This window comes from Pseudorasbora parva, chromosome 20, assembly GCF_024679245.1.
Source record: "Pseudorasbora parva isolate DD20220531a chromosome 20, ASM2467924v1, whole genome shotgun sequence".
In the NCBI taxonomy this organism is placed as follows: Eukaryota; Metazoa; Chordata; class Actinopteri; order Cypriniformes; family Gobionidae; genus Pseudorasbora; species Pseudorasbora parva.
In genome coordinates, this window is record NC_090191.1 from 16044330 (window position 1) to 16070053 (window position 25724).

The following is a 25724-nucleotide window of genomic DNA, read 5'->3' on the forward strand; positions in this document are numbered from 1 at the left end:
ACAAGAGTGTTTAGGCAAAAGAGCGGGTTTCTTCATACCCTTTTGTGTGATTGTCCATTCCTTCATGAGCAATGCGATTGAATTCCAGTCATTTTGTAGGGCAGATGTTGAATAAATGCAGTAATAGTATTCCTCTCATATTCACCTAAAATGGGGCAGTGTCACTACAATGTTTTGTTCAGGTTGAACATAATTCTTTCATTCTCATGATGTTTCTTGTCAGTAGTGATGTAATGTTTCGCTTGACATTTCATGATTCTCATTCCATGACATTCCATCCCACAGCCCATAAACCCATGACATGTCATTCCAAGAGATTTCCAGGAATTCCTTGCAATGAAATTCTACTGCACCCCCAAAATTTCAGTCCACGACATCACAGTCAAACTCCAAGAATCCCATTGCATCCCTCCAAAGAAACCCCAAACAAAACATGAATACCCTTTCATAAACAAGTTCTCATTCCGGTAAAAATCACAACATGGTATTCCATTGAATGCTATTCTATAAAACATGTCCAATTTCATGAAATGTCAGGACATGACATTCCCTGGAAACTGCATGGAAATTCCACAGAATCCCATACATGGCACAAAAGTGTTACTTTAAAGTTCATACGATGCCGGTGGTCAGAGGTACCGTAGTGTTCCATTGGCTCTGACATGAACTGAAATGCAGTGCTTCGTCAATATTAGTGTGTTACTGGGTCAACTTGCCAGAGGGTTAAAGACTCTACCTGGAGCCCGCAACCAAAGGTTAGGTCTGTCAGAAGTGGGATTCGAACCCACGCCTCCAGGGGAGACTGCGACCTGAACGCAGCGCCTTAGACCGCACGGCCATCCTGACATGACAGCTTACGGTGAGCAGCGTGTTTGGAGCTGCACCGAATGGCAGATGATCCAGAAGCTAGTGCTCCACCACTCACACTGGCCACAGCACATGCCTCATTGACGCAGTTAGGCAGCGCGTCAGTCTCATAATCTGAAGGTCCTGAGTTCGAGCCTCACACGGGGCAGAGTAGTGCTTTTTGGCACACAAGAGCGTTTAGGCAAAAGAGCGGGTTTCTTCATACCCTTTTGTGTGATTGTCCATTCCTTCATGAGCAATGCGATTATAATCCAGTCATTTTGTAGGGCAGATGTTGAATAAATGCAGAAATAGTATTCCTCTCATATTAACCTAAACTGGGGCAGTGTCACTACAATGTTTTGTTCAGTCTGAACATAATTCTTTCATTCTCATGACGTTTCTTGTCAGTAGTGATGTAATGTTTCGCTTGACATGCCATGAATCTCATTCCATGACATTCCATCCCACAGCCCATAAACCCATGACATGTCATTCCAAGAGATTTCCAGGAATTCCTTGCCATGAAATTCTACTGCACCCCCAAAATTTCAGTCCATGACATCACAGTCAAACTCCAAGAATCCCATTGCATCCCTCCAAAGAAACCCCAAACAAAACATGAATACCCTTTCATAAACAAGTTCTCATTCCGGTAAACATCACAACATGTTATTCCATTGAATGCTATTCTATAAAACATGTCCAATTTCATGAAATGTCAGGACATGACATTCCCTGGAAACTGCATTAAAAAAATTCCACAGAATCCCATACATGGCACAAAAGTGTTACTTTAAAGTTCATGCGATGCCGGTGGTAAGAGGTACCGTAGTGTTCCATTGGCTCTGACATGAACTGAATTGCAGTGCTTCGTCAATATTAGCGTGTTACTGGGTCAACTTGCCAGTGGGTTAAAGAGTCTACCTGGAGCCCGCAACCAAAGGTTATGTCTGTCAGAAGTGGGATTCGAACCCACGCCTCCAGGGGAGACTGCGACCTGAACGCAGCGCCTTAGACCGCTCGGCCATCCTGACATGACAGTGCACGGTGAGCAGCGTGTTTGGAGCTGCACCGAATGGCAGATGATCCAGAAGCTAGTGCTCCACCACTCACACTGGCCACAGCACATGCCTCGTTGGCGCAGTTAGGCAGCGCGTCAGTCTCATAATCTGAAGGTCGTGAGTTCGAGCCTCACACGGGGCAGAGTTGTGCTTTTTAGCACACAAGAGCGTTTAGGCAAAAGAGCGGGTTTCTTCATACCCTTTTGTGTGATTGTCCATTCCTTCATGAGCAATGCGATTGAATTCCAGTCATTTTGTAGGGCAGATGTTGAATAAATGCAGTAATAGTATTCCTCTCATATTCACCTAAACTGGGGCAGTGTCACTACAATGTTTTGTTCAGTCTGAACATAATTCTTTCATTCTCATGACGTTTCTTGTCAGTAGTGATGTAATGTTTCGCTTGACATGCCATGAATCTCATTCCATGACATTCCATCCCACAGCCCATAAACCCATGACATGTCATTCCAAGAGATTTCCAGGAATTCCTTGCCATGAAATTCTACTGCACCCCCAAAATTTCAGTCCATGACATCACAGTCAAACTCCAAGAATCCCATTGCATCCCTCCAAAGAAACCCCAAACAAAACATGAATACCCTTTCATAAACAAGTTCTCATTCCGGTAAACATCACAACATGTTATTCCATTGAATGCTATTCTATAAAACATGTCCAATTTCATGAAATGTCAGGACATGACATTCCCTGGAAACTGCATGAAAATTCCACAGAATCCCATACATGGCACAAAAGTGTTACTTTAAAGTTCATGCGATGCCGGAGGTCAGAGGTACCGTAGTGTTCCATTGGCTCTGACATGAACTGAATTGCAGTGCTTCGTCAATATTAGCGTGTTACTGGGTCAACTTGCCAGAGGGTTAAAGAGTCTACCTGGAGCCCGCAACCAAAGGTTAGGTCTGTCCGAAGTGGGATTCGAACCCACTCCTCCAGGGGAGACTGCGACCTGAACGCAGCGCCTTAGACCGCTCGGCCATCCTGACAAGAAAGCTCACGGTGAGCAGCGTGTTTGGAGCTGCACCGAATGGCAGATGATCCAGAAGCTAGTGCTCCACCACTCACACTGGCCACAGCACATGCCTCGTTGGCGCAGTTAGGCAGCGCGTCAGTCTCATAATCTGAAGGTCGTGAGTTCGAGCCTCACACGGGGCAGAGTGGTGCTTTTTGGCACACAAGAGCGTTTAGGCAAAAGAGCGGGTTTCTTCATACCCTTTTGTGTGATTGTCCATTCCTTCATGAGCAATGCGATTGAAATCCAGTCATTTTGTAGGGCAGATGTTGAATAAATGCAGAAATAGTATTCCTCTCATATTCACCTAAACTGGGGCAGTGTCACTACAATGTTTTGTTCAGTCTGAACATAATTCTTTCATTCTCATGACGTTTCTTGTCAGTAGTGATGTAATGTTTCGCTTGACATGCCATGAATCTCATTCCATGACATTCCATCCCACAGCCCATAAACCCATGACATGTCATTCCAAGAGATTTCCAGGAATTCCTTGCCATGAAATTCTACTGCACCCCCAAAATTTCAGTCCATGACATCACAGTCAAACTCCAAGAATCCCATTGCATCCCTCCAAAGAAACCCCAAACAAAACATGAATACCCTTTCATAAACAAGTTCTCATTCCGGTAAACATCACAACATGTTATTCCATTGAATGCTATTCTATAAAACATGTCCAATTTCATGAAATGTCAGGACATGACATTCCCTGGAAACTGCAGGAAAATTCCACAGAATCCCATACATGGCACAAAAGTGTTACTTTAAAGTTCATACGATGCCGGTGGTCAGAGGTACCGTAGTGTTCCATTGGCTCTGACATGAACTGAAATGCAGTGCTTCGTCAATATTAGTGTGTTACTGGGTCAACTTGCCAGAGGGTTAAAGACTCTACATGGAGCCCGCAACCAAAGGTTAGGTCTGTCAGAAGTGGGATTCGAACTCACGCCTCCAGGGGAGACTGCGACCTGAACGCAGCGCCTTAGACCGCTCGGCCATCCTGACATGACAGCTCACGGTGAGCAGCGTGTTTGGAGCTGCACCGAATGGCAGATGATCCAGAAGCTAGTGCTCCACCACTCACACTGGTCACAGCACATGCCTCGTTGGCGCAGTTAGGCAGCGCGTCAGTCTCATAATCTGAAGGTCGTGATTTCGAGCCTCACACGGGGCAGAGTGGTGCTTTTTGGCACACAAGAGCGTTTAGGCAAAAGAGCGGGTTTCTTCATACCCTTTTGTGTGATTGTCCATTCCTTCATGAGCAATGCGATTGAAATCCAGTCATTTTGTAGGGCAGATGTTGAATAAATGCAGAAATAGTATTCCTCTCATATTCACCTAAACTTGGGCAGTGTCACTACAATGTTTTGTTCAGTCTGAACATAATTCTTTCATTCTCATGACGTTTCTTGTCAGTAGTGATGTAATGTTTCGCTTGACATGCCATGAATCTCATTCCATGACATTCCATCCCACAGCCCATAAACCCATGACATGTCATTCCAAGAGATTTCCAGGAATTCCTTGCCATGAAATTCTACTGCACCCCCAAAATTTCAGTCCATGACATCACAGTCAAACTCCAAGAATCCCATTGCATCCCTCCAAAGAAACCCCAAACAAAACATGAATACCCTTTCATAAACAAGTTCTCATTCCGGTAAACATCACAACATGTTATTCCATTGAATGCTATTCTATAAAACATGTCCAATTTCATGAAATGTCAGGACATGACATTCCCTGGAAACTGCATGAAAATTCCACAGAATCCCATACATGGAACAAAAGTGTTACTTTAAAGTTCATGCGATGCCGGTGGTCAGAGGTACCGTAGTGTTCCATCGGCTCTGACATGAACTGAATTGCAGTGCTTCGTCAATATTAGCGTGTTACTGGGTCAACTTGCCAGAGGGTTAAAGAGTCTACCTGGAGCCCGCAACCAAAGGTCAGGTCTGTCAGAAGTGGGATTCGAACCCACGCCTCCAGGGGAGACTGCGACCTGAACGCAGCGCCTTAGACCGCTCGGCCATCCTGACATGACAGCGCACGGTGAGCAGCGTGTTTGGAGCTGCACCGAATGGCAGATGATCCAGAAGCTAGTGCTCCACCACTCACACTGGCCACAGCACATGCCTCGTTGGCGCAGTTAGGCAGCGCGTCAGTCTCATTATCTGAAGGTCGTGAATTCGAGCCTCACGCGGGGCAGAGTTGTGCTTTTTAGCACACAAGAGCGTTTAGGCAAAAGAGCGGGTTTCTTCATACCCTTTTGTGTGATTGTCCATTCCTTCATGAGCAATGCGATTGAATTCCAGTCATTTTGTAGGGCAGATGTTGAATAAATGCAGTAATAGTATTCCTCTCATATTCACCTAAAATGGGGCAGTGTCACTACAATGTTTTGTTCAGGTTGAACATAATTCTTTCATTCTCATGATGTTTCTTGTCAGTAGTGATGTAATGTTTTGCTTGACATTTCATGATTCTCATTCCATGACATTCCATCCCACAGCCCATAAACCCATGACATGTCATTCCAAGAGATTTCCAGGAATTCCTTGCAATTAAATTCTACTGCACCCCCAAAATTTCAGTCCACGACATCACAGTCAAACTCCAAGAATCCCATTGCATCCCTCCAAAGAAACCCCAAACAAAACATGAATACCCTTTCATAAACAAGTTCTCATTCCGGTAAACATCACAACATGGTATTCCATTGAATGCTATTCTATAAAACATGTCCAATTTCATGAAATGTCAGGACATGACATTCCCTGGAAACTGCATGGAAATTCCACAGAATCCCATACATGGCACAAAAGTGTTACTTTAAAGTTCATACGATGCCGGTGGTCAGAGGTACCGTAGTGTTCCATTGGCTCTGACATGAACTGAAATGCAGTGCTTCGTCAATATTAGTGTGTTACTGGGTCAACTTGCCAGAGGGTTAAAGACTCTACCTGGAGCCCGCAACCAAAGGTTAGGTCTGTCAGAAGTGGGATTCGAACCCACGCCTCCAGGGGAGACTGTGACCTGAACGCAGCGCCTTAGACCGCTCGGCCATCCTGACATGACAGCTCACGGTGAGCAGCGTGTTTGGAGCTGCACCGAATGGCAGATGATCCAGAAGCTAGTGCTCCACCACTCACACTGGCCACAGCACATGCCTCGTTGGCGCAGTTAGGCAGCGCGTCAGTCTCAATATCTGAAGGTCGTGAGTTCGAGCCTCACACGGGGCAGAGTGGTGCTTTTTGGCACACAAGAGCGTTTAGGCAAAAGAGCGGGTTTCTTCATACCCTTTTGTGTGATTGTCCATTCCTTCATGAGCAATGCGATTGAAATCCAGTCATTTTGTAGGGCAGATGTTGAATAAATGCAGAAATAGTATTCCTCTCATATTAACCTAAACTGGGGCAGTGTCACTACAATGTTTTGTTCAGTCTGAACATAATTCTTTCATTCTCATGACGTTTCTTGTCAGTAGTGATGTAATGTTTCGCTTGACATGCCATGAATCTCATTCCATGACATTCCATCCCACAGCCCATAAACCCATGACATGTCATTCCAAGAGATTTCCAGGAATTCCTTGCCATGAAATTCTACTGCACCCCCCAAAATTTCAGTCCATGACATCACAGTCAAACTCCAAGAATCCCATTGCATCCCTCCAAAGAAACCCCAAACAAAACATGAATACCCTTTCATAAACAAGTTCTCATTCCGGTAAACATCACAACATGTTATTCCATTGAATGCTATTCTATAAAACATGTCCAATTTCATGAAATGTCAGGACATGACATTCCCTGGAAACTGCATGAAAATTCCACAGAATCCCATACATGGCACAAAAGTGTTACTTTAAAGTTCATGCGATGCCGGTGGTCAGAGGTACCGTAGTGTTCCATTGGCTCTAACATGAACTGAATTGCAGTGCTTCGTCAATATTAGCGTGTTACTGGGTCAACTTGCCAGAGGGTTAAAGAGTCTACCTGGAGCCCGCAACCAAAGGTTAGGTCTGTCAGAAGTGGGATTCGAACCCACGCCTCCAGGGGAGACTGCGACCTGAACGCAGCGCCTTAGACCGCTCGGCCATCCTGACATGACAGCGCACGGTGAGCAGCGTGTTTGGAGCTGCACCGAATGGCAGATGATCCAGAAGCTAGTGCTCCACCACTCACACTGGCCACAGCACATGCCTCGTTGGCGCAGTTAGGCAGCGCGTCAGTCTCATAATCTGAAGGTCGTGAGTTCGAGCCTCACACGGGGCAGGGTTGTGCTTTTTAGCACACAAGAGCGTTTAGGCAAAAGAGCGGGTTTCTTCATACCCTTTTGTGTGATTGTCCATTCCTTCATGAGCAATGCGATTGAAATCCAGTCATTTTGTGGGGCAGATGTTGAATAAATGCAGTAATAGTATTCCTCTCATATTCACCTAAAATGGGGCAGTGTCACTACAATGTTTTGTTCAGGTTGAACATAACTCTTTCATTCTCATGATGTTTCTTGTCAGTAGTGATGTAATGTTTCGCTTGACATTTCATGAATCTCATTCCATGACATTCCATCCCACAGCCCATAAACCCATGACATGTCATTCCAAGAGATTTCCAGGAATTCCTTGCCATGAAATTCTACTGCACCCCCAAAATTTCAGTCCATGACATCACAGTCAAACTCCAAGAATCCCATTGCATCCCTCCAAAGAAACCCCAAACAAAACATGAATACCCTTTCATAAACAAGTTCTCATCCGGTAAACATCACAACATGGTATTCCATTGAATGCTATTCTATAAAACATGTCCAATTTCATGAAATGTCAGGACATGACATTCCCTGGAAACTGCATGGAAATTCCACAGAATCCCATACATGGCACAAAAGTGTTACTTTAAAGTTCATACGATGCCGGTGGTCAGAGGTACCGTAGTGTTCCATTGGCTCTGACATGAACTGAAATGCAGTGCTTCGTCAATATTAGTGTGTTACTGGGTCAACTTGCCAGAGGGTTAAAGACTCTACCTGGAGCCCGCAACCAAAGGTTAGGTCTGTCAGAAGTGGGATTCGAACCCACGCCTCCAGGGGAGACTGCGACCTGAACGCAGCGCCTTAGACCGCTCGGCCATCCTGACATGACAGCTCACGGTGAGCAGCGTGTTTGGAGCTGCACCGAATGGCAGATGATCCAGAAGCTAGTGCTCCACCACTCACACTGGCCACAGCACATGCCTCGTTGGCGCAGTTAGGCAGCGCGTCAGTCTCATAATCTGAAGGTCGTGAGTTCGAGCCTCACACGGGGCAGAGTGGTGCTTTTTGGCACACAAGAGCGTTTAGGCAAAAGAGCGGGTTTCTTCATACCCTTTTGTGTGATTGTCCATTCCTTCATGAGCAATGCGATTGAAATCCAGTCATTTTGTAGGGCAGATGTTGAATAAATGCAGAAATAGTATTCCTCTCATATTAACCTAAACTGGGGCAGTGTCACTACAATGTTTTGTTCAGTCTGAACATAATTCTTTCATTCTCATGACGTTTCTTGTCAGTAGTGATGTAATGTTTCGCTTGACATGCCATGAATCTCATTCCATGACATTCCATCCCACAGCCCATAAACCCATGACATGTCATTCCAAGAGATTTCCAGGAATTCCTTGCCATGAAATTCTACTGCACCCCCAAAATTTCAGTCCATGACATCACAGTCAAACTCCAAGAATCCCATTACATCCCTCCAAAGAAACCCCAAACAAAACATGAATACCCTTTCATAAACAAGTTCTCATTCCGGTAAACATCACAACATGTTATTCCATTGAATGCTATTCTATAAAACATGTCCAATTTCATGAAATGTCAGGACATGACATTCCCTGGAAAATGCATGAAAATTCCACAGAATCCCATACATGGCACAAAAGTGTTACTTTAAAGTTCATGCGATGCCGGTGGTCAGAGGTACCGTAGTGTTCCATTGGCTCTGACATGAACTGAATTGCAGTGCTTCGTCAATATTAGCGTGTTACTGGGTCAACTTGCCAGTGGGTTAAAGAGTCTACCTGGAGCCCGCAACCAAAGGTTAGGTCTGTCAGAAGTGGGATTCGAACCCACGCCTCCAGGGGAGACTGCGACCTGAACGCAGCGCCTTAGACCGCTCGGCCATCCTGACATGACAGCTCACGGTGAGCAGCGTGTTTGGAGCTGCACCGAATGGCAGCTGATCCAGAAGCTAGTGCTCCACCACTCACACTGGCCACAGCACATGCCTCGTTGGCGCAGTTAGGCAGCGCGTCAGTCTCATAATCTGAAGGTCGTGAGTTCAAGCCTCACACGGGGCAGAGTGGTGCTTTTTGTGACACAAGAGCGTTTAGGCAAAAGAGCGGGTTTCTTCATACCCTTTTGTGTGATTGTCCATTCCTTCATGAGCAATGCGATTGAAATCCAGTCATTTTGTAGGGCAGATGTTGAATAAATGCAGAAATAGTATTCCTCTCATATTCACCTAAACTGGGGCAGTGTCACTACAATTTTTTGTTCAGTCTGAACATAATTCTTTCATTCTCATGACGTTTCTTGTCAGTAGTGATGTAATGTTTCGCTTGACATGCCATGAATCTCATTCCATGACATTCCATCCCACAGCCCATAAACCCATGACATGTCATTCCAAGAGATTTCCAGGAATTCCTTGCAATGAAATTCTACTGCACCCCCAAAATTTCAGTCCATGACATCACAGTCAAACTCCAAGAATCCCATTGCATCCCTCCAAAGAAACCCCAAACAAAACATGAATACCCTTTCATAAACAAGTTCTCATTCCGGTAAACATCACAACATGGTATTCCATTGAATGCTATTCTATAAAACATGTCCAATTTCATGAAATGTCAGGACATGACATTCCCTGGAAACTGCATGGAAATTCCACAGAATCCCATACATGGCACAAAAGTGTTACTTTAAAGTTCATACGATGCCGGTGGTCAGAGGTACCGTAGTGTTCCATTGGCTCTGACATGAACTAAAATGCAGTGCTTCGTCAATATTAGTGTGTTACTGGGTCAACTTGCCAGAGGGTTAAAGACTCTACCTGGAGCCCGCAACCAAAGGTTAGGTCTGTCAGAAGTGGGATTCGAACCCACTCCTCCAGGGGAGACTGCGACCTGAACGCAGCGCCTTAGACCGCTCGGCCATCCTGACAAGAAAGCTCACGGTGAGCAGCGTGTTTGGAGCTGCACCGAATGGCAGATGATCCAGAAGCTAGTGCTCCACCACTCACACTGGCCACAGCACATGCCTCGTTGGCGCAGTTAGGCAGCGCGTCAGTCTCAAAATCTGAAGGTCGTGAGTTCGAGCCTCACACGGGGCAGAGTGGTGCTTTTTGGCACACAAGAGCGTTTAGGCAAAAGAGCGGGTTTCTTCATACCCTTTTGTGTGATTGTCCATTCCTTCATGAGCAATGCGATTGAAATCCAGTCATTTTGTAGGGCAGATGTTGAATAAATGCAGAAATAGTATTCCTCTCATATTCACCTAAACTGGGGCAGTGTCACTACAATGTTTTGTTCAGTCTGAACATAATTCTTTCATTCTCATGACGTTTCTTGTCAGTAGTGATGTAATGTTTCGCTTGACATTTCATGAATCTCATTCCATGACATTCCATCCCACAGCCCATAAACCCATGACATGTCATTCCAAGAGATTTCCAGGAATTCCTTGCCATGAAATTCTACTGCACCCCCAAAATTTCAGTCCATGACATCACAGTCAAACTCCAAGAATCCCATTGCATCCCTCCAAAGAAACCCCAAACAAAACATGAATACCCTTTCATAAACAAGTTCTCATTCCGGTAAACATCGCAACATGGTATTCCATTGAATGCTATTCTATAAAACATGTCCAATTTCATGAAATGTCAGGACATGACATTCCCTGGAAACTGCATGGAAATTCCACAGAATCCCATACATGGCACAAAAGTGTTACTTTAAAGTTCATACGATGCCGGTGGTCAGAGGTACCGTAGTGTTCCATTGGCTCTGACATGAACTGAATTGCAGTGCTTCGTCAATATTAGTGTGTTACTGGGTCAACTTGCCAGAGGGTTAAAGACTCTACCTGGAGCCCGCAACCAAAGGTTAGGTCTGTCAGAAGTGGGATTCGAACACACGCCTCCAGGGGAGACTGCGACCTGAACGCAGCGCCTTAGACCGCTCGGCCATCCTGACATGACAGCTCACGGTGAGCAGCGTGTTTGGAGCTGCACCGAATGGCAGCTGATCCAGAAGCTAGTGCTCCACCACTCACACTGGCCACAGCACATGCCTCGTTGGCGCAGTTAGGCAGCCCGTCAGTCTCATAATCTGAAGGTCGTGAGTTCGAGCCTCACACGGGGCAGAGTGGTGCTTTTTGGCACACAAGAGCGTTTAGGCAAAAGAGCGGGTTTCTTCATACCCTTTTGTGTGATTGTCCATTCCTTCATGAGCAATGCGATTGAAATCCAGTCATTTTGTAGGGCAGATGTTGAATAAATGCAGAAATAGTATTCCTCTCATATTCACCTAAACTGGGGCAGTGTCACTACAATTTTTTGTTCAGTCTGAACATAATTCTTTCATTCTCATGACGTTTCTTGTCAGTAGTGATGTAATGTTTCGCTTGACATGCCATGAATCTCATTCCATGACATTCCATCCCACAGCCCATAAACCCATGACATGTCATTCCAAGAGATTTCCAGGAATTCCTTGCCATGAAATTCTACTGCACCCCCAAAATTTCAGTCCATGACATCACAGTCAAACTCCAAGAATCCCATTGCATCCCTCCAAAGAAACCCCAAACAAAACATGAATACCCTTTCATAAACAAGTTCTCATTCCGGTAAACATCACAACATGGTATTCCATTGAATGCTATTCTATAAAACATGTCCAATTTCATGAAATGTCAGGACATGACATTCCCTGGAAACTGCATGAAAATTCCACAGAATCCCATACATGGCACAAAAGTGTTACTTTAAAGTTCATGCGATGCCGGTGGTCAGAGGTACCGTAGTGTTCCATTGGCTCTGACATGAACTGAATTGCAGTGCTTCGTCAATATTAGCGTGTTACTGGGTCAACTTGCCAGAGGGTTAAAGAGTCTACCTGGAGCCCGCAACCAAAGGTTAGGTCTGTCAGAAGTGGGATTCGAACCCACGCCTCCAGGGGAGACTGCGACCTGAACGCAGCGCCTTAGACCGCTCGGCCATCCTGACATGACAGTGCACGGTGAGCAGCGTGTTTGGAGCTGCACCGAATGGCAGATGATCCAGAAGCTAGTGCTCCACCACTCACACTGGCGACAGCACATGCCTCGTTGGTGCAGTTAGGCAGCGCGTCAGTCTCATAATCTGAAGGTCGTGAGTTCGAGCCTCACATGGGGCAGGGTTGTGCTTTTTAGCACACAAGAGCGTTTAGGCAAAAGAGCGGGTTTCTTCATACCCTTTTGTGTGATTGTCCATTCCTTCATGAGCAATGCGATTGAAATCCAGTCATTTTGTAGGGCAGATGTTGAATAAATGCAGAAATAGTATTCCTCTCATATTCACCTAAACTGGGGCAGTGTCACTACAATTTTTTGTTCAGTCTGAACATAATTCTTTCATTCTCATGACGTTTCTTGTCAGTAGTGATGTAATGTTTCGCTTGACATGCCATGAATCTCATTCCATGACATTCCATCCCACAGCCCATAAACCCATGACATGTCATTCCAAGAGATTTCCAGGAATTCCTTGCCATGAAATTCTACTGCACCCCCAAAATTTCAGTCCATGACATCACAGTCAAACTCCAAGAATCCCATTGCATCCCTCCAAAGAAACCCCAAACAAAACATGAATACCCTTTCATAAACAAGTTCTCATTCCGGTAAACATCACAACATGGTATTCCATTGAATGCTATTCTATAAAACATGTCCAATTTCATGAAATGTCAGGACATGACATTCCCTGGAAACTGCATGAAAATTCCACAGAATCCCATACATGGCACAAAAGTGTTACTTTAAAGTTCATGCGATGCCGGTGGTCAGAGGTACCGTAGTGTTCCATTGGCTCTGACATGAACTGAATTGCAGTGCTTCGTCAATATTAGCGTGTTACTGGGTCAACTTGCCAGAGGGTTAAAGAGTCTACCTGGAGCCCGCAACCAAAGGTTAGGTCTGTCAGAAGTGGGATTCGAACCCACGCCTCCAGGGGAGACTGCGACCTGAACGCAGCGCCTTAGACCGCTCGGCCATCCTGACATGACAGCGCACGGTGAGCAGCGTGTTTGGAGCTGCACCGAATGGCAGATGATCCAGAAGCTAGTGCTCCACCACTCACACTGGCGACAGCACATGCCTCGTTGGCGCAGTTAGGCAGCGCGTCAGTCTCATAATCTGAAGGTCGTGAGTTCGAGCCTCACACGGGGCAGGGTTGTGCTTTTTAGCACACAAGAGCGTTTAGGCAAAAGAGCGGGTTTCTTCATACCCTTTTGTGTGATTGTCCATTCCTTCATGAGCAATGCGATTGAAATCCAGTCATTTTGTAGGGCAGATGTTGAATAAATGCAGAAATAGTATTCCTCTCATATTCACCTAAACTGGGGCAGTGTCACTACAATGTTTTGTTCAGTCTGAACATAATTCTTTCATTCTCATGACGTTTCTTGTCAGTAGTGATGTAATGTTTCGCTTGACATTTCATGAATCTCATTCCATGACATTCCATCCCACAGCCCATAAACCCATGACATGTCATTCCAAGAGATTTCCAGGAATTCCTTGCCATGAAATTCTACTGCACCCCCAAAATTTCAGTCCATGACATCACAGTCAAACTCCAAGAATCCCATTGCATCCCTCCAAAGAAACCCCAAACAAAACATGAATACCCTTTCATAAACAAGTTCTCATTCCGGTAAACATCGCAACATGGTATTCCATTGAATGCTATTCTATAAAACATGTCCAATTTCATGAAATGTCAGGACATGACATTCCCTGGAAACTGCATGGAAATTCCACAGAATCCCATACATGGCACAAAAGTGTTACTTTAAAGTTCATACGATGCCGGTGGTCAGAGGTACCGTAGTGTTCCATTGGCTCTGACATGAACTGAATTGCAGTGCTTCGTCAATATTAGTGTGTTACTGGGTCAACTTGCCAGATGGTTAAAGACTCTACCTGGAGCCCGCAACCAAAGGTTAGGTCTGTCAGAAGTGGGATTCGAACACACGCCTCCAGGGGAGACTGCGACCTGAACGCAGCGCCTTAGACCGCTCGGCCATCCTGACATGAAAGCTCACGGTGAGCAGCGTGTTTGGAGCTGCACCGAATGGCAGCTGATCCAGAAGCTAGTGCTCCACCACTCACACTGGCCACAGCACATGCCTCGTTGGCGCAGTTAGGCAGCGCGTCAGTCTCATAATCTGAAGGTCGTGAGTTCGAGCCTCACACGGGGCAGAGTGGTGCTTTTTGGCACACAAGAGCGTTTAGGCAAAAGAGCGGGTTTCTTCATACCCTTTTGTGTGATTGTCCATTCCTTCATGAGCAATGCGATTGAAATCCAGTCATTTTGTAGGGCAGATGTTGAATAAATGCAGAAATAGTATTCCTCTCATATTCACCTAAACTGGGGCAGTGTCACTACAATTTTTTGTTCAGTCTGAACATAATTCTTTCATTCTCATGACGTTTCTTGTCAGTAGTGATGTAATGTTTCGCTTGACATGCCATGAATCTCATTCCATGACATTCCATCCCACAGCCCATAAACCCATGACATGTCATTCCAAGAGATTTCCAGGAATTCCTTGCCATGAAATTCTACTGCACCCCCAAAATTTCAGTCCATGACATCACAGTCAAACTCCAAGAATCCCATTGCATCCCTCCAAAGAAACCCCAAACAAAACATGAATACCCTTTCATAAACAAGTTCTCATTCCGGTAAACATCACAACATGGTATTCCATTGAATGCTATTCTATAAAACATGTCCAATTTCATGAAATGTCAGGACATGACATTCCCTGGAAACTGCATGAAAATTCCACAGAATCCCATACATGGCACAAAAGTGTTACTTTAAAGTTCATGCGATGCCGGTGGTCAGAGGTACCGTAGTGTTCCATTGGCTCTGACATGAACTGAATTGCAGTGCTTCGTCAATATTAGCGTGTTACTGGGTCAACTTGCCAGAGGGTTAAAGAGTCTACCTGGAGCCCGCAACCAAAGGTTAGGTCTGTCAGAAGTGGGATTCGAACCCACGCCTCCAGGGGAGACTGCGACCTGAACGCAGCGCCTTAGACCGCTCGGCCATCCTGACATGACAGCGCACGGTGAGCAGCGTGTTTGGAGCTGCACCGAATGGCAGATGATCCAGAAGCTAGTGCTCCACCACTCACACTGGCGACAGCACATGCCTCGTTGGCGCAGTTAGGCAGCGCGTCAGTCTCATAATCTGAAGGTCGTGAGTTCGAGCCTCACACGGGGCAGGGTTGTGCTTTTTAGCACACAAGAGCGTTTAGGCAAAAGAGCGGGTTTCTTCATACCCTTTTGTGTGATTGTCCATTCCTTCATGAGCAATGCGATTGAATTCCAGTCATTTTGTAGGGCAGATAATGAATAAATGCAGTAATAGTATTCCTCTCATATTCACCTAAAATGGGGCAGTGTCACTACAATGTTTTGTTCAGTCTGAACATAATTCTTTCATTCTCAAGACGTTTCTTGTCAGTAGTGATGTAATGTTTCGCTTGACATGCCATGAATCTCATTCCATGACATTCCATCCCACAGCCCATAAACCCATGACATGTCATTCCAAGAGATTTCCAGGAATTCCTTGCAATGAAATTCTACTGCACCCCCAAAATTTCAGTCCATGACATCACAGTCAAACTCCAAGAATCCCATTGCATCCCTCCAAAGAAACCCCAAACAAAACATGAATACCCTTTCATAAACAAGTTCTCATTCCGGTAAACATCACAACATGGTATTCCATTGAATGCTATTCTATAAAACATGTCCAATTTCATGAAATGTCAGGACATGACATTCCCTGGAAACTGCATGGAAATTCCACAGAATCCCATACATGGCACAAAAGTGTTACTTTAAAGTTCATACGATGCCGGTGGTCAGAGGTACCGTAGTGTTCCATTGGCTCTGACATGAACTAAAATGCAGTGCTTCGTCAATATTAGTGTGTTACTGGGTCAACTTGCCAGAGGGTTAAAGACTCTACCTGGAGCCCGCAACCAAAGGTTAGGTCTGTCAGAAGTGGGATTCGAACCCACTCCTCCAGGGGAGACTGCGACCTGAACGCAGCGCCTTAGACCGCTCGGCCATCCTGACAAGAAAGCTCACGGTGAGCAGCGTGTTTGGAGCTGCACCGAATGGCAGATGATCCAGAAGCTAGTGCTCCACCACTCACACTGGCCACAGCACATGCCTCGTTGGCGCAGTTAGGCAGCGCGTCAGTCTCAAAATCTGAAGGTCGTGAGTTCGAGCCTCACACGGGGCAGAGTGGTGCTTTTTGGCACACAAGAGCGTTTAGGCAAAAGAGCGGGTTTCTTCATACCCTTTTGTGTGATTGTCCATTCCTTCATGAGCAATGCGATTGAAATCCAGTCATTTTGTAGGGCAGATGTTGAATAAATGCAGAAATAGTATTCCTCTCATATTCACCTAAACTGGGGCAGTGTCACTACAATGTTTTGTTCAGTCTGAACATAATTCTTTCATTCTCATGACGTTTCTTGTCAGTAGTGATGTAATGTTTCGCTTGACATTTCATGAATCTCATTCCATGACATTCCATCCCACAGCCCATAAACCCATGACATGTCATTCCAAGAGATTTCCAGGAATTCCTTGCCATGAAATTCTACTGCACCCCCAAAATTTCAGTCCATGACATCACAGTCAAACTCCAAGAATCCCATTGCATCCCTCCAAAGAAACCCCAAACAAAACATGAATACCCTTTCATAAACAAGTTCTCATTCCGGTAAACATCGCAACATGGTATTCCATTGAATGCTATTCTATAAAACATGTCCAATTTCATGAAATGTCAGGACATGACATTCCCTGGAAACTGCATGGAAATTCCACAGAATCCCATACATGGCACAAAAGTGTTACTTTAAAGTTCATACGATGCCGGTGGTCAGAGGTACCGTAGTGTTCCATTGGCTCTGACATGAACTGAATTGCAGTGCTTCGTCAATATTAGTGTGTTACTGGGTCAACTTGCCAGATGGTTAAAGACTCTACCTGGAGCCCGCAACCAAAGGTTAGGTCTGTCAGAAGTGGGATTCGAACACACGCCTCCAGGGGAGACTGCGACCTGAACGCAGCGCCTTAGACCGCTCGGCCATCCTGACATGACAGCTCACGGTGAGCAGCGTGTTTGGAGCTGCACCGAATGGCAGCTGATCCAGAAGCTAGTGCTCCACCACTCACACTGGCCACAGCACATGCCTCGTTGGCGCAGTTAGGCAGCCCGTCAGTCTCATAATCTGAAGGTCGTGAGTTCGAGCCTCACACGGGGCAGAGTGGTGCTTTTTGGCACACAAGAGCGTTTAGGCAAAAGAGCGGGTTTCTTCATACCCTTTTGTGTGATTGTCCATTCCTTCATGAGCAATGCGATTGAAATCCAGTCATTTTGTAGGGCAGATGTTGAATAAATGCAGAAATAGTATTCCTCTCATATTCACCTAAACTGGGGCAGTGTCACTACAATTTTTTGTTCAGTCTGAACATAATTCTTTCATTCTCATGACGTTTCTTGTCAGTAGTGATGTAATGTTTCGCTTGACATGCCATGAATCTCATTCCATGACATTCCATCCCACAGCCCATAAACCCATGACATGTCATTCCAAGAGATTTCCAGGAATTCCTTGCCATGAAATTCTACTGCACCCCCAAAATTTCAGTCCATGACATCACAGTCAAACTCCAAGAATCCCATTGCATCCCTCCAAAGAAACCCCAAACAAAACATGAATACCCTTTCATAAACAAGTTCTCATTCCGGTAAACATCACAACATGGTATTCCATTGAATGCTATTCTATAAAACATGTCCAATTTCATGAAATGTCAGGACATGACATTCCCTGGAAACTGCATGAAAATTCCACAGAATCCCATACATGGCACAAAAGTGTTACTTTAAAGTTCATGCGATGCCGGTGGTCAGAGGTACCGTAGTGTTCCATTGGCTCTGACATGAACTGAATTGCAGTGCTTCGTCAATATTAGCGTGTTACTGGGTCAACTTGCCAGAGGGTTAAAGAGTCTACCTGGAGCCCGCAACCAAAGGTTAGGTCTGTCAGAAGTGGGATTCGAACCCACGCCTCCAGGGGAGACTGCGACCTGAACGCAGCGCCTTAGACCGCTCGGCCATCCTGACATGACAGTGCACGGTGAGCAGCGTGTTTGGAGCTGCACCGAATGGCAGATGATCCAGAAGCTAGTGCTCCACCACTCACACTGGCGACAGCACATGCCTCGTTGGTGCAGTTAGGCAGCGCGTCAGTCTCATAATCTGAAGGTCGTGAGTTCGAGCCTCACACGGGGCAGGGTTGTGCTTTTTAGCACACAAGAGCGTTTAGGCAAAAGAGCGGGTTTCTTCATACCCTTTTGTGTGATTGTCCATTCCTTCATGAGCAATGCGATTGAAATCCAGTCATTTTGTAGGGCAGATGTTGAATAAATGCAGAAATAGTATTCCTCTCATATTCACCTAAACTGGGGCAGTGTCACTACAATTTTTTGTTCAGTCTGAACATAATTCTTTCATTCTCATGACGTTTCTTGTCAGTAGTGATGTAATGTTTCGCTTGACATGCCATGAATCTCATTCCATGACATTCCATCCCACAGCCCATAAACCCATGACATGTCATTCCAAGAGATTTCCAGGAATTCCTTGCCATGAAATTCTACTGCACCCCCAAAATTTCAGTCCATGACATCACAGTCAAACTCCAAGAATCCCATTGCATCCCTCCAAAGAAACCCCAAACAAAACATGAATACCCTTTCATAAACAAGTTCTCATTCCGGTAAACATCACAACATGGTATTCCATTGAATGCTATTCTATAAAACATGTCCAATTTCATGAAATGTCAGGACATGACATTCCCTGGAAACTGCATGAAAATTCCACAGAATCCCATACATGGCACAAAAGTGTTACTTTAAAGTTCATGCGATGCCGGTGGTCAGAGGTACCGTAGTGTTCCATTGGCTCTGACATGAACTGAATTGCAGTGCTTCGTCAATATTAGCGTGTTACTGGGTCAACTTGCCAGAGGGTTAAAGAGTCTACCTGGAGCCCGCAACCAAAGGTTAGGTCTGTCAGAAGTGGGATTCGAACCCACGCCTCCAGGGGAGACTGCGACCTGAACGCAGCGCCTTAGACCGCTCGGCCATCCTGACATGACAGCGCACGGTGAGCAGCGTGTTTGGAGCTGCACCGAATGGCAGATGATCCAGAAGCTAGTGCTCCACCACTCACACTGGCGACAGCACATGCCTCGTTGGCGCAGTTAGGCAGCGCGTCAGTCTCATAATCTGAAGGTCGTGAGTTCGAGCCTCACACGGGGCAGGGTTGTGCTTTTTAGCACACAAGAGCGTTTAGGCAAAAGAGCGGGTTTCTTCATACCCTTTTGTGTGATTGTCCATTCCTTCATGAGCAATGCGATTGAATTCCAGTCATTTTGTAGGGCAGATGTTGAATAAATGCAGTAATAGTATTCCTCTCATATTCACCTAAAATGGGGCAGTGTCACTACAATGTTTTGTTCAGTCTGAACATAATTCTTTCATTCTCAAGACGTTTCTTGTCAGTAGTGATGTAATGTTTCGCTTGACATGCCATGAATCTCATTCCATGACATTCCATCCCACAGCCCATAAACCCATGACATGTCATTCCAAGAGATTTCCAGGAATTCCTTGCAATGAAATTCTACTGCACCCCCAAAATTTCAGTCCATGACATCACAGTCAAACTCCAAGAATCCCATTGCATCCCTCCAAAGAAACCCCAAACAAAACATGAATACCCTTTCATAAACAAGTTCTCATTCCGGTAAACATCACAACATGGTATTCCATTGAATGCTATTCTATAAAACATGTCCAATTTCATGAAATGTCAGGACATGACATTCCCTGGAAACTGCATGGAAATTCCACAGAATCCCATACATGGCACAAAAGTGTTACTTTAAAGTTCATACGATGCCGGTGGTCAGAGGTACCGTAGTGTTCCATTGGCTCTGACATGAACTAAAATGCAGTGCTTCGTCAATATTAGTGTGTTACTGGGTCAACTTGCCAGAGGGTTAAAGACTCTACCTGGAGCCCACAACCAAAGGTTAGGTCTGTCAGAAGTGGGATTCGAACACACGCCTCCAGGGGAGACTGCGACCTGAACGCAGCGCCTTAGACCGCTCGGCCATCCTGACACGACAGCTCACGGTGAGCAGCGTGTTTGGAGCTGCACCGAATGGCAGCTGATCCAGAAGCTAGTGCTCCACCACTCACACTGGCCACAGCACATGCCTCGTTGGCGCAGTTAGGCAGCGCGTCAGTCTCATAATCTGAAGGTCGTGAGTTCGAGCCTCACACGGGGCAGAGTGGTGCTTTTTGGCACACAAGAGCGTTTAGGCAAAAGAGCGGGTTTCTTCATACCCTTTTGTGTGATTGTCCATTCCTTCATGAGCAATGCGATTGAAATCCAGTCATTTTGTAGGGCAGATGTTGAATAAATGCAGAAATAGTATTCCTCTCATATTCACCTAAACTGGGGCAGTGTCACTACAATTTTTTGTTCAGTCTGAACATAATTCTTTCATTCTCATGACGTTTCTTGTCAGTAGTGATGTAATGTTTCGCTTGACATGCCATGAATCTCATTCCATGACATTCCATCCCACAGCCCATAAACCCATGACATGTCATTCCAAGAGATTTCCAGGAATTCCTTGCCATGAAATTCTACTGCACCCCCAAAATTTCAGTCCATGACATCACAGTCAAACTCCAAGAATCCCATTGCATCCCTCCAAAGAAACCCCAAACAAAACATGAATACCCTTTCATAAACAAGTTCTCATTCCGGTAAACATCACAACATGGTATTCCATTGAATGCTATTCTATAAAACATGTCCAATTTCATGAAATGTCAGGACATGACATTCCCTGGAAACTGCATGAAAATTCCACAGAATCCCATACATGGCACAAAAGTGTTACTTTAAAGTTCATGCGATGCCGGTGGTCAGAGGTACCGTAGTGTTCCATTGGCTCTGACATGAACTGAATTGCAGTGCTTCGTCAATATTAGCGTGTTACTGGGTCAACTTGCCAGAGGGTTAAAGAGTCTACCTGGAGCCCGCAACCAAAGGTTAGGTCTGTCAGAAGTGGGATTCGAACCCACGCCTCCAGGGGAGACTGCGACCTGAACGCAGCGCCTTAGACCGCTCGGCCATCCTGACATGACAGTGCACGGTGAGCAGCGTGTTTGGAGCTGCACCGAATGGCAGATGATCCAGAAGCTAGTGCTCCACCACTCACACTGGCGACAGCACATGCCTCGTTGGTGCAGTTAGGCAGCGCGTCAGTCTCATAATCTGAAGGTCGTGAGTTCGAGCCTCACACGGGGCAGGGTTGTGCTTTTTAGCACACAAGAGCGTTTAGGCAAAAGAGCGGGTTTCTTCATACCCTTTTGTGTGATTTTCCATTCCTTCATGAGCAATGCGATTGAATTCCAGTCATTTTGTAGGGCAGATGTTGAATAAATGCAGTAATAGTATTCCTCTCATATTCACCTAAAATGGGGCAGTGTCACTACAATGTTTTGTTCAGTCTGAACATAATTCTTTCATTCTCAAGACGTTTCTTGTCAGTAGTGATGTAATGTTTCGCTTGACATGCCATGAATCTCATTCCATGACATTCCATCCCACAGCCCATAAACCCATGACATGTCATTCCAAGAGATTTCCAGGAATTCCTTGCAATGAAATTCTACTGCACCCCCAAAATTTCAGTCCATGACATCACAGTCAAACTCCAAGAATCCCATTTCATCCCTCCAAAGAAACCCCAAACAAAACATGAATACCCTTTCATAAACAAGTTCTCATTCCGGTAAACATCACAACATGGTATTCCATTGAATGCTATTCTATAAAACATGTCCAATTTCATGAAATGTCAGGACATGACATTCCCTGGAAACTGCATGGAAATTCCACAGAATCCCATACATGGCACAAAAGTGTTACTTTAAAGTTCATACGATGCCGGTGGTCAGAGGTACCGTAGTGTTCCATTGGCTCTGACATGAACTAAAATGCAGTGCTTCGTCAATATTAGTGTGTTACTGGGTCAACTTGCCAGAGGGTTAAAGACTCTACCTGGAGCCCGCAACCAAAGGTTAGGTCTGTCAGAAGTGGGATTCGAACCCACTCCTCCAGGGGAGACTGCGACCTGAACGCAGCGCCTTAGACCGCTCGGCCATCCTGACAAGAAAGCTCACGGTGAGCAGCGTGTTTAGAGCTGCACCGAATGGCAGATGATCCAGAAGCTAGTGCTCCACCACTCACACTGGCCACAGCACATGCCTCGTTGGCGCAGTTAGGCAGCGCGTCAGTCTCATAATCTGAAGGTCGTGAGTTCGAGCCTCACACGGGGCAGAGTGGTGCTTTTTGGCACACAAGAGCGTTTAGGCAAAAGAGCGGGTTTCTTCATACCCTTTTGTGTGATTGTCCATTCCTTCATGAGCAATGCGATTGAAATCCAGTCATTTTGTAGGGCAGATGTTGAATAAATGCAGAAATAGTATTCCTCTCATATTCACCTAAACTGGGGCAGTGTCACTACAATGTTTTGTTCAGTCTGAACATAATTCTTTCATTCTCATGACGTTTCTTGTCAGTAGTGATGTAATGTTTCGCTTGACATGCCATGAATCTCATTCCATGACATTCCATCCCACAGCCCATAAACCCATGACATGTCATTCCAAGAGATTTCCAGGAATTCCTTGCCATGAAATTCTACTGCACCCCCAAAATTTCAGTCCATGACATCACAGTCAAACTCCAAGAATCCCATTGCATCCCTCCAAAGAAACCCCAAACAAAACATGAATACCCTTTCATAAACAAGTTCTCATTCCGGTAAACATCACAACATGGTATTCCATTGAATGCTATTCTATAAAACATGTCCAATTTCATGAAATGTCAGGACATGACATTCCCTGGAAACTGCATGAAAATTCCACAGAATCCCATACATGGCACAAAAGTGTTACTTTAAAGTTCATGCGATGCCGGTGGTCAGAGGTACCGTAGTGTTCCATTGGCTCTGACATGAACTGAATTGCAGTGCTTCGTCAATATTAGCGTGTTACTGGGTCAACTTGCCAGAGGGTTAAAGAGTCTACCTGGAGCCCGCAACCAAAGGTTAGGTCTGTCAGAAGTGGGATTCGAACCCACGCCTCCAGGGGAGACTGCGACCTGAACGCAGCGCCTTAGACCGCTCGGCCATCCTGACATGACAGCGCACGGTGAGCAGCGTGTTTGGAGCTGCACCGAATGGCAGATGATCCAGAAGCTAGTGCTCCACCACTCACACTGGCGACAGCACATGCCTCGTTGGCGCAGTTAGGCAGCGCGTCAGTCTCATAATCTGAAGGTCGTGAGTTCGAGCCTCACACGGGGCAGGGTTGTGCTTTTTAGCACACAAGAGCGTTTAGGCAAAAGAGCGGGTTTCTTCATACCCTTTTGTGTGATTGTCCATTCCTTCATGAGCAATGCGATTGAATTCCAGTCATTTTGTAGGGCAGATGTTGAATAAATGCAGTAATAGTATTCCTCTCATATTCACCTAAAATGGGGCAGTGTCACTACAATGTTTTGTTCAGTCTGAACATAATTCTTTCATTCTCAAGACGTTTCTTGTCAGTAGTGATGTAATGTTTCGCTTGACATGCCATGAATCTCATTCCATGACATTCCATCCCACAGCCCATAAACCCATGACATGTCATTCCAAGAGATTTCCAGGAATTCCTTGCAATGAAATTCTATTGCACCCCCAAAATTTCAGTCCATGACATCACAGTCAAACTCCAAGAATCCCATTGCATCCCTCCAAAGAAACCCCAAACAAAACATGAATACCCTTTCATAAACAAGTTCTCATTCCGGTAAACATCACAACATGGTATTCCATTGAATGCTATTCTATAAAACATGTCCAATTTCATGAAATGTCAGGACATGACATTCCCTGGAAACTGCATGGAAATTCCACAGAATCCCATACATGGCACAAAAGTGTTACTTTAAAGTTCATACGATGCCGGTGGTCAGAGGTACCGTAGTGTTCCATTGGCTCTGACATGAACTAAAATGCAGTGCTTCGTCAATATTAGTGTGTTACTGGGTCAACTTGCCAGAGGGTTAAAGACTCTACCTGGAGCCCGCAACCAAAGGTTAGGTCTGTCAGAAGTGGGATTCGAACCCACTCCTCCAGGGGAGACTGCGACCTGAACGCAGCGCCTTAGACCGCTCGGCCATCCTGACAAGAAAGCTCACGGTGAGCAGCGTGTTTGGAGCTGCACCGAATGGCAGATGATCCAGAAGCTAGTGCTCCACCACTCACACTGGCCACAGCACATGCCTCGTTGGCGCAGTTAGGCAGCGCGTCAGTCTCAAAATCTGAAGGTCGTGAGTTCGAGCCTCACACGGGGCAGAGTGGTGCTTTTTGGCACACAAGAGCGTTTAGGCAAAAGAGCGGGTTTCTTCATACCCTTTTGTGTGATTGTCCATTCCTTCATGAGCAATGCGATTGAAATCCAGTCATTTTGTAGGGCAGATGTTGAATAAATGCAGAAATAGTATTCCTCTCATATTCACCTAAACTGGGGCAGTGTCACTACAATGTTTTGTTCAGTCTGAACATAATTCTTTCATTCTCATGACGTTTCTTGTCAGTAGTGATGTAATGTTTCGCTTGACATTTCATGAATCTCATTCCATGACATTCCATCCCACAGCCCATAAACCCATGACATGTCATTCCAAGAGATTTCCAGGAATTCCTTGCCATGAAATTCTACTGCACCCCCAAAATTTCAGTCCATGACATCACAGTCAAACTCCAAGAATCCCATTGCATCCCTCCAAAGAAACCCCAAACAAAACATGAATACCCTTTCATAAACAAGTTCTCATTCCGGTAAACATCGCAACATGGTATTCCATTGAATGCTATTCTATAAAACATGTCCAATTTCATGAAATGTCAGGACATGACATTCCCTGGAAACTGCATGGAAATTCCACAGAATCCCATACATGGCACAAAAGTGTTACTTTAAAGTTCATACGATGCCGGTGGTCAGAGGTACCGTAGTGTTCCATTGGCTCTGACATGAACTGAATTGCAGTGCTTCGTCAATATTAGTGTGTTACTGGGTCAACTTGCCAGATGGTTAAAGACTCTACCTGGAGCCCGCAACCAAAGGTTAGGTCTGTCAGAAGTGGGATTCGAACCCACGCCTCCAGGGGAGACTGCGACCTGAACGCAGCGCCTTAGACCGCTCGGCCATCCTGACATGACAGCTCACGGTGAGCAGCGTGTTTGGAGCTGCACCGAATGGCAGCTGATCCAGAA

The 25724-nt window shown here is 45.5% G+C and overlaps 41 non-coding genes across 41 annotated transcripts; 21 read left to right on the plus strand and 20 right to left on the minus strand.

The window, feature by feature from the left end:
- Positions 1-763: 763 nt before the first annotated feature.
- Positions 764-846, minus strand: trnal-cag (transfer RNA leucine (anticodon CAG)). The gene has a single exon. It is a non-coding gene; the product is annotated as a tRNA-Leu (tRNA).
- Positions 847-1800: 954 nt separating this feature from the next.
- Positions 1801-1883, minus strand: trnal-cag (transfer RNA leucine (anticodon CAG)). Its single transcript has one exon. It is a non-coding gene; the product is annotated as a tRNA-Leu (tRNA).
- Positions 1884-1978: 95 nt separating this feature from the next.
- Positions 1979-2052, plus strand: trnam-cau (transfer RNA methionine (anticodon CAU)). Its single transcript has one exon. It is a non-coding gene; the product is annotated as a tRNA-Met (tRNA).
- A 960-nt stretch (positions 2053-3012) lies between these two features.
- On the plus strand, positions 3013-3086 carry trnam-cau (transfer RNA methionine (anticodon CAU)). The gene has a single exon. It is a non-coding gene; the product is annotated as a tRNA-Met (tRNA).
- Positions 3087-3868: 782 nt separating this feature from the next.
- Positions 3869-3951, minus strand: trnal-cag (transfer RNA leucine (anticodon CAG)). The gene has a single exon. It is a non-coding gene; the product is annotated as a tRNA-Leu (tRNA).
- A 951-nt stretch (positions 3952-4902) lies between these two features.
- On the minus strand, positions 4903-4985 carry trnal-cag (transfer RNA leucine (anticodon CAG)). The gene has a single exon. It is a non-coding gene; the product is annotated as a tRNA-Leu (tRNA).
- Positions 4986-5936: 951 nt separating this feature from the next.
- Positions 5937-6019, minus strand: trnal-cag (transfer RNA leucine (anticodon CAG)). Its single transcript has one exon. It is a non-coding gene; the product is annotated as a tRNA-Leu (tRNA).
- A 95-nt stretch (positions 6020-6114) lies between these two features.
- trnal-caa (transfer RNA leucine (anticodon CAA)) lies at positions 6115-6188 on the plus strand. The gene has a single exon. It is a non-coding gene; the product is annotated as a tRNA-Leu (tRNA).
- Positions 6189-6971: 783 nt separating this feature from the next.
- trnal-cag (transfer RNA leucine (anticodon CAG)) lies at positions 6972-7054 on the minus strand. Its single transcript has one exon. It is a non-coding gene; the product is annotated as a tRNA-Leu (tRNA).
- A 95-nt stretch (positions 7055-7149) lies between these two features.
- On the plus strand, positions 7150-7223 carry trnam-cau (transfer RNA methionine (anticodon CAU)). Its single transcript has one exon. It is a non-coding gene; the product is annotated as a tRNA-Met (tRNA).
- A 781-nt stretch (positions 7224-8004) lies between these two features.
- trnal-cag (transfer RNA leucine (anticodon CAG)) lies at positions 8005-8087 on the minus strand. The gene has a single exon. It is a non-coding gene; the product is annotated as a tRNA-Leu (tRNA).
- Positions 8088-8182: 95 nt separating this feature from the next.
- Positions 8183-8256, plus strand: trnam-cau (transfer RNA methionine (anticodon CAU)). The gene has a single exon. It is a non-coding gene; the product is annotated as a tRNA-Met (tRNA).
- Positions 8257-9038: 782 nt separating this feature from the next.
- trnal-cag (transfer RNA leucine (anticodon CAG)) lies at positions 9039-9121 on the minus strand. The gene has a single exon. It is a non-coding gene; the product is annotated as a tRNA-Leu (tRNA).
- Positions 9122-9216: 95 nt separating this feature from the next.
- On the plus strand, positions 9217-9290 carry trnam-cau (transfer RNA methionine (anticodon CAU)). Its single transcript has one exon. It is a non-coding gene; the product is annotated as a tRNA-Met (tRNA).
- Positions 9291-10072: 782 nt separating this feature from the next.
- On the minus strand, positions 10073-10155 carry trnal-cag (transfer RNA leucine (anticodon CAG)). The gene has a single exon. It is a non-coding gene; the product is annotated as a tRNA-Leu (tRNA).
- Positions 10156-10250: 95 nt separating this feature from the next.
- On the plus strand, positions 10251-10324 carry trnal-caa (transfer RNA leucine (anticodon CAA)). The gene has a single exon. It is a non-coding gene; the product is annotated as a tRNA-Leu (tRNA).
- A 960-nt stretch (positions 10325-11284) lies between these two features.
- On the plus strand, positions 11285-11358 carry trnam-cau (transfer RNA methionine (anticodon CAU)). The gene has a single exon. It is a non-coding gene; the product is annotated as a tRNA-Met (tRNA).
- A 782-nt stretch (positions 11359-12140) lies between these two features.
- trnal-cag (transfer RNA leucine (anticodon CAG)) lies at positions 12141-12223 on the minus strand. Its single transcript has one exon. It is a non-coding gene; the product is annotated as a tRNA-Leu (tRNA).
- Positions 12224-12318: 95 nt separating this feature from the next.
- On the plus strand, positions 12319-12392 carry trnam-cau (transfer RNA methionine (anticodon CAU)). Its single transcript has one exon. It is a non-coding gene; the product is annotated as a tRNA-Met (tRNA).
- A 782-nt stretch (positions 12393-13174) lies between these two features.
- On the minus strand, positions 13175-13257 carry trnal-cag (transfer RNA leucine (anticodon CAG)). Its single transcript has one exon. It is a non-coding gene; the product is annotated as a tRNA-Leu (tRNA).
- Positions 13258-13352: 95 nt separating this feature from the next.
- Positions 13353-13426, plus strand: trnam-cau (transfer RNA methionine (anticodon CAU)). The gene has a single exon. It is a non-coding gene; the product is annotated as a tRNA-Met (tRNA).
- Positions 13427-14386: 960 nt separating this feature from the next.
- trnam-cau (transfer RNA methionine (anticodon CAU)) lies at positions 14387-14460 on the plus strand. Its single transcript has one exon. It is a non-coding gene; the product is annotated as a tRNA-Met (tRNA).
- A 782-nt stretch (positions 14461-15242) lies between these two features.
- On the minus strand, positions 15243-15325 carry trnal-cag (transfer RNA leucine (anticodon CAG)). The gene has a single exon. It is a non-coding gene; the product is annotated as a tRNA-Leu (tRNA).
- Positions 15326-15420: 95 nt separating this feature from the next.
- Positions 15421-15494, plus strand: trnam-cau (transfer RNA methionine (anticodon CAU)). The gene has a single exon. It is a non-coding gene; the product is annotated as a tRNA-Met (tRNA).
- Positions 15495-16276: 782 nt separating this feature from the next.
- Positions 16277-16359, minus strand: trnal-cag (transfer RNA leucine (anticodon CAG)). The gene has a single exon. It is a non-coding gene; the product is annotated as a tRNA-Leu (tRNA).
- A 95-nt stretch (positions 16360-16454) lies between these two features.
- Positions 16455-16528, plus strand: trnal-caa (transfer RNA leucine (anticodon CAA)). Its single transcript has one exon. It is a non-coding gene; the product is annotated as a tRNA-Leu (tRNA).
- Positions 16529-17488: 960 nt separating this feature from the next.
- On the plus strand, positions 17489-17562 carry trnam-cau (transfer RNA methionine (anticodon CAU)). Its single transcript has one exon. It is a non-coding gene; the product is annotated as a tRNA-Met (tRNA).
- A 782-nt stretch (positions 17563-18344) lies between these two features.
- On the minus strand, positions 18345-18427 carry trnal-cag (transfer RNA leucine (anticodon CAG)). Its single transcript has one exon. It is a non-coding gene; the product is annotated as a tRNA-Leu (tRNA).
- Positions 18428-18522: 95 nt separating this feature from the next.
- On the plus strand, positions 18523-18596 carry trnam-cau (transfer RNA methionine (anticodon CAU)). The gene has a single exon. It is a non-coding gene; the product is annotated as a tRNA-Met (tRNA).
- Positions 18597-19378: 782 nt separating this feature from the next.
- On the minus strand, positions 19379-19461 carry trnal-cag (transfer RNA leucine (anticodon CAG)). The gene has a single exon. It is a non-coding gene; the product is annotated as a tRNA-Leu (tRNA).
- Positions 19462-19556: 95 nt separating this feature from the next.
- Positions 19557-19630, plus strand: trnam-cau (transfer RNA methionine (anticodon CAU)). Its single transcript has one exon. It is a non-coding gene; the product is annotated as a tRNA-Met (tRNA).
- A 960-nt stretch (positions 19631-20590) lies between these two features.
- Positions 20591-20664, plus strand: trnam-cau (transfer RNA methionine (anticodon CAU)). The gene has a single exon. It is a non-coding gene; the product is annotated as a tRNA-Met (tRNA).
- Positions 20665-21446: 782 nt separating this feature from the next.
- On the minus strand, positions 21447-21529 carry trnal-cag (transfer RNA leucine (anticodon CAG)). The gene has a single exon. It is a non-coding gene; the product is annotated as a tRNA-Leu (tRNA).
- Positions 21530-21624: 95 nt separating this feature from the next.
- trnam-cau (transfer RNA methionine (anticodon CAU)) lies at positions 21625-21698 on the plus strand. The gene has a single exon. It is a non-coding gene; the product is annotated as a tRNA-Met (tRNA).
- A 782-nt stretch (positions 21699-22480) lies between these two features.
- Positions 22481-22563, minus strand: trnal-cag (transfer RNA leucine (anticodon CAG)). Its single transcript has one exon. It is a non-coding gene; the product is annotated as a tRNA-Leu (tRNA).
- A 95-nt stretch (positions 22564-22658) lies between these two features.
- On the plus strand, positions 22659-22732 carry trnam-cau (transfer RNA methionine (anticodon CAU)). Its single transcript has one exon. It is a non-coding gene; the product is annotated as a tRNA-Met (tRNA).
- A 782-nt stretch (positions 22733-23514) lies between these two features.
- trnal-cag (transfer RNA leucine (anticodon CAG)) lies at positions 23515-23597 on the minus strand. The gene has a single exon. It is a non-coding gene; the product is annotated as a tRNA-Leu (tRNA).
- A 95-nt stretch (positions 23598-23692) lies between these two features.
- On the plus strand, positions 23693-23766 carry trnam-cau (transfer RNA methionine (anticodon CAU)). The gene has a single exon. It is a non-coding gene; the product is annotated as a tRNA-Met (tRNA).
- Positions 23767-24548: 782 nt separating this feature from the next.
- Positions 24549-24631, minus strand: trnal-cag (transfer RNA leucine (anticodon CAG)). The gene has a single exon. It is a non-coding gene; the product is annotated as a tRNA-Leu (tRNA).
- A 95-nt stretch (positions 24632-24726) lies between these two features.
- trnal-caa (transfer RNA leucine (anticodon CAA)) lies at positions 24727-24800 on the plus strand. The gene has a single exon. It is a non-coding gene; the product is annotated as a tRNA-Leu (tRNA).
- Positions 24801-25582: 782 nt separating this feature from the next.
- trnal-cag (transfer RNA leucine (anticodon CAG)) lies at positions 25583-25665 on the minus strand. Its single transcript has one exon. It is a non-coding gene; the product is annotated as a tRNA-Leu (tRNA).
- Positions 25666-25724: the final 59 nt, after the last annotated feature.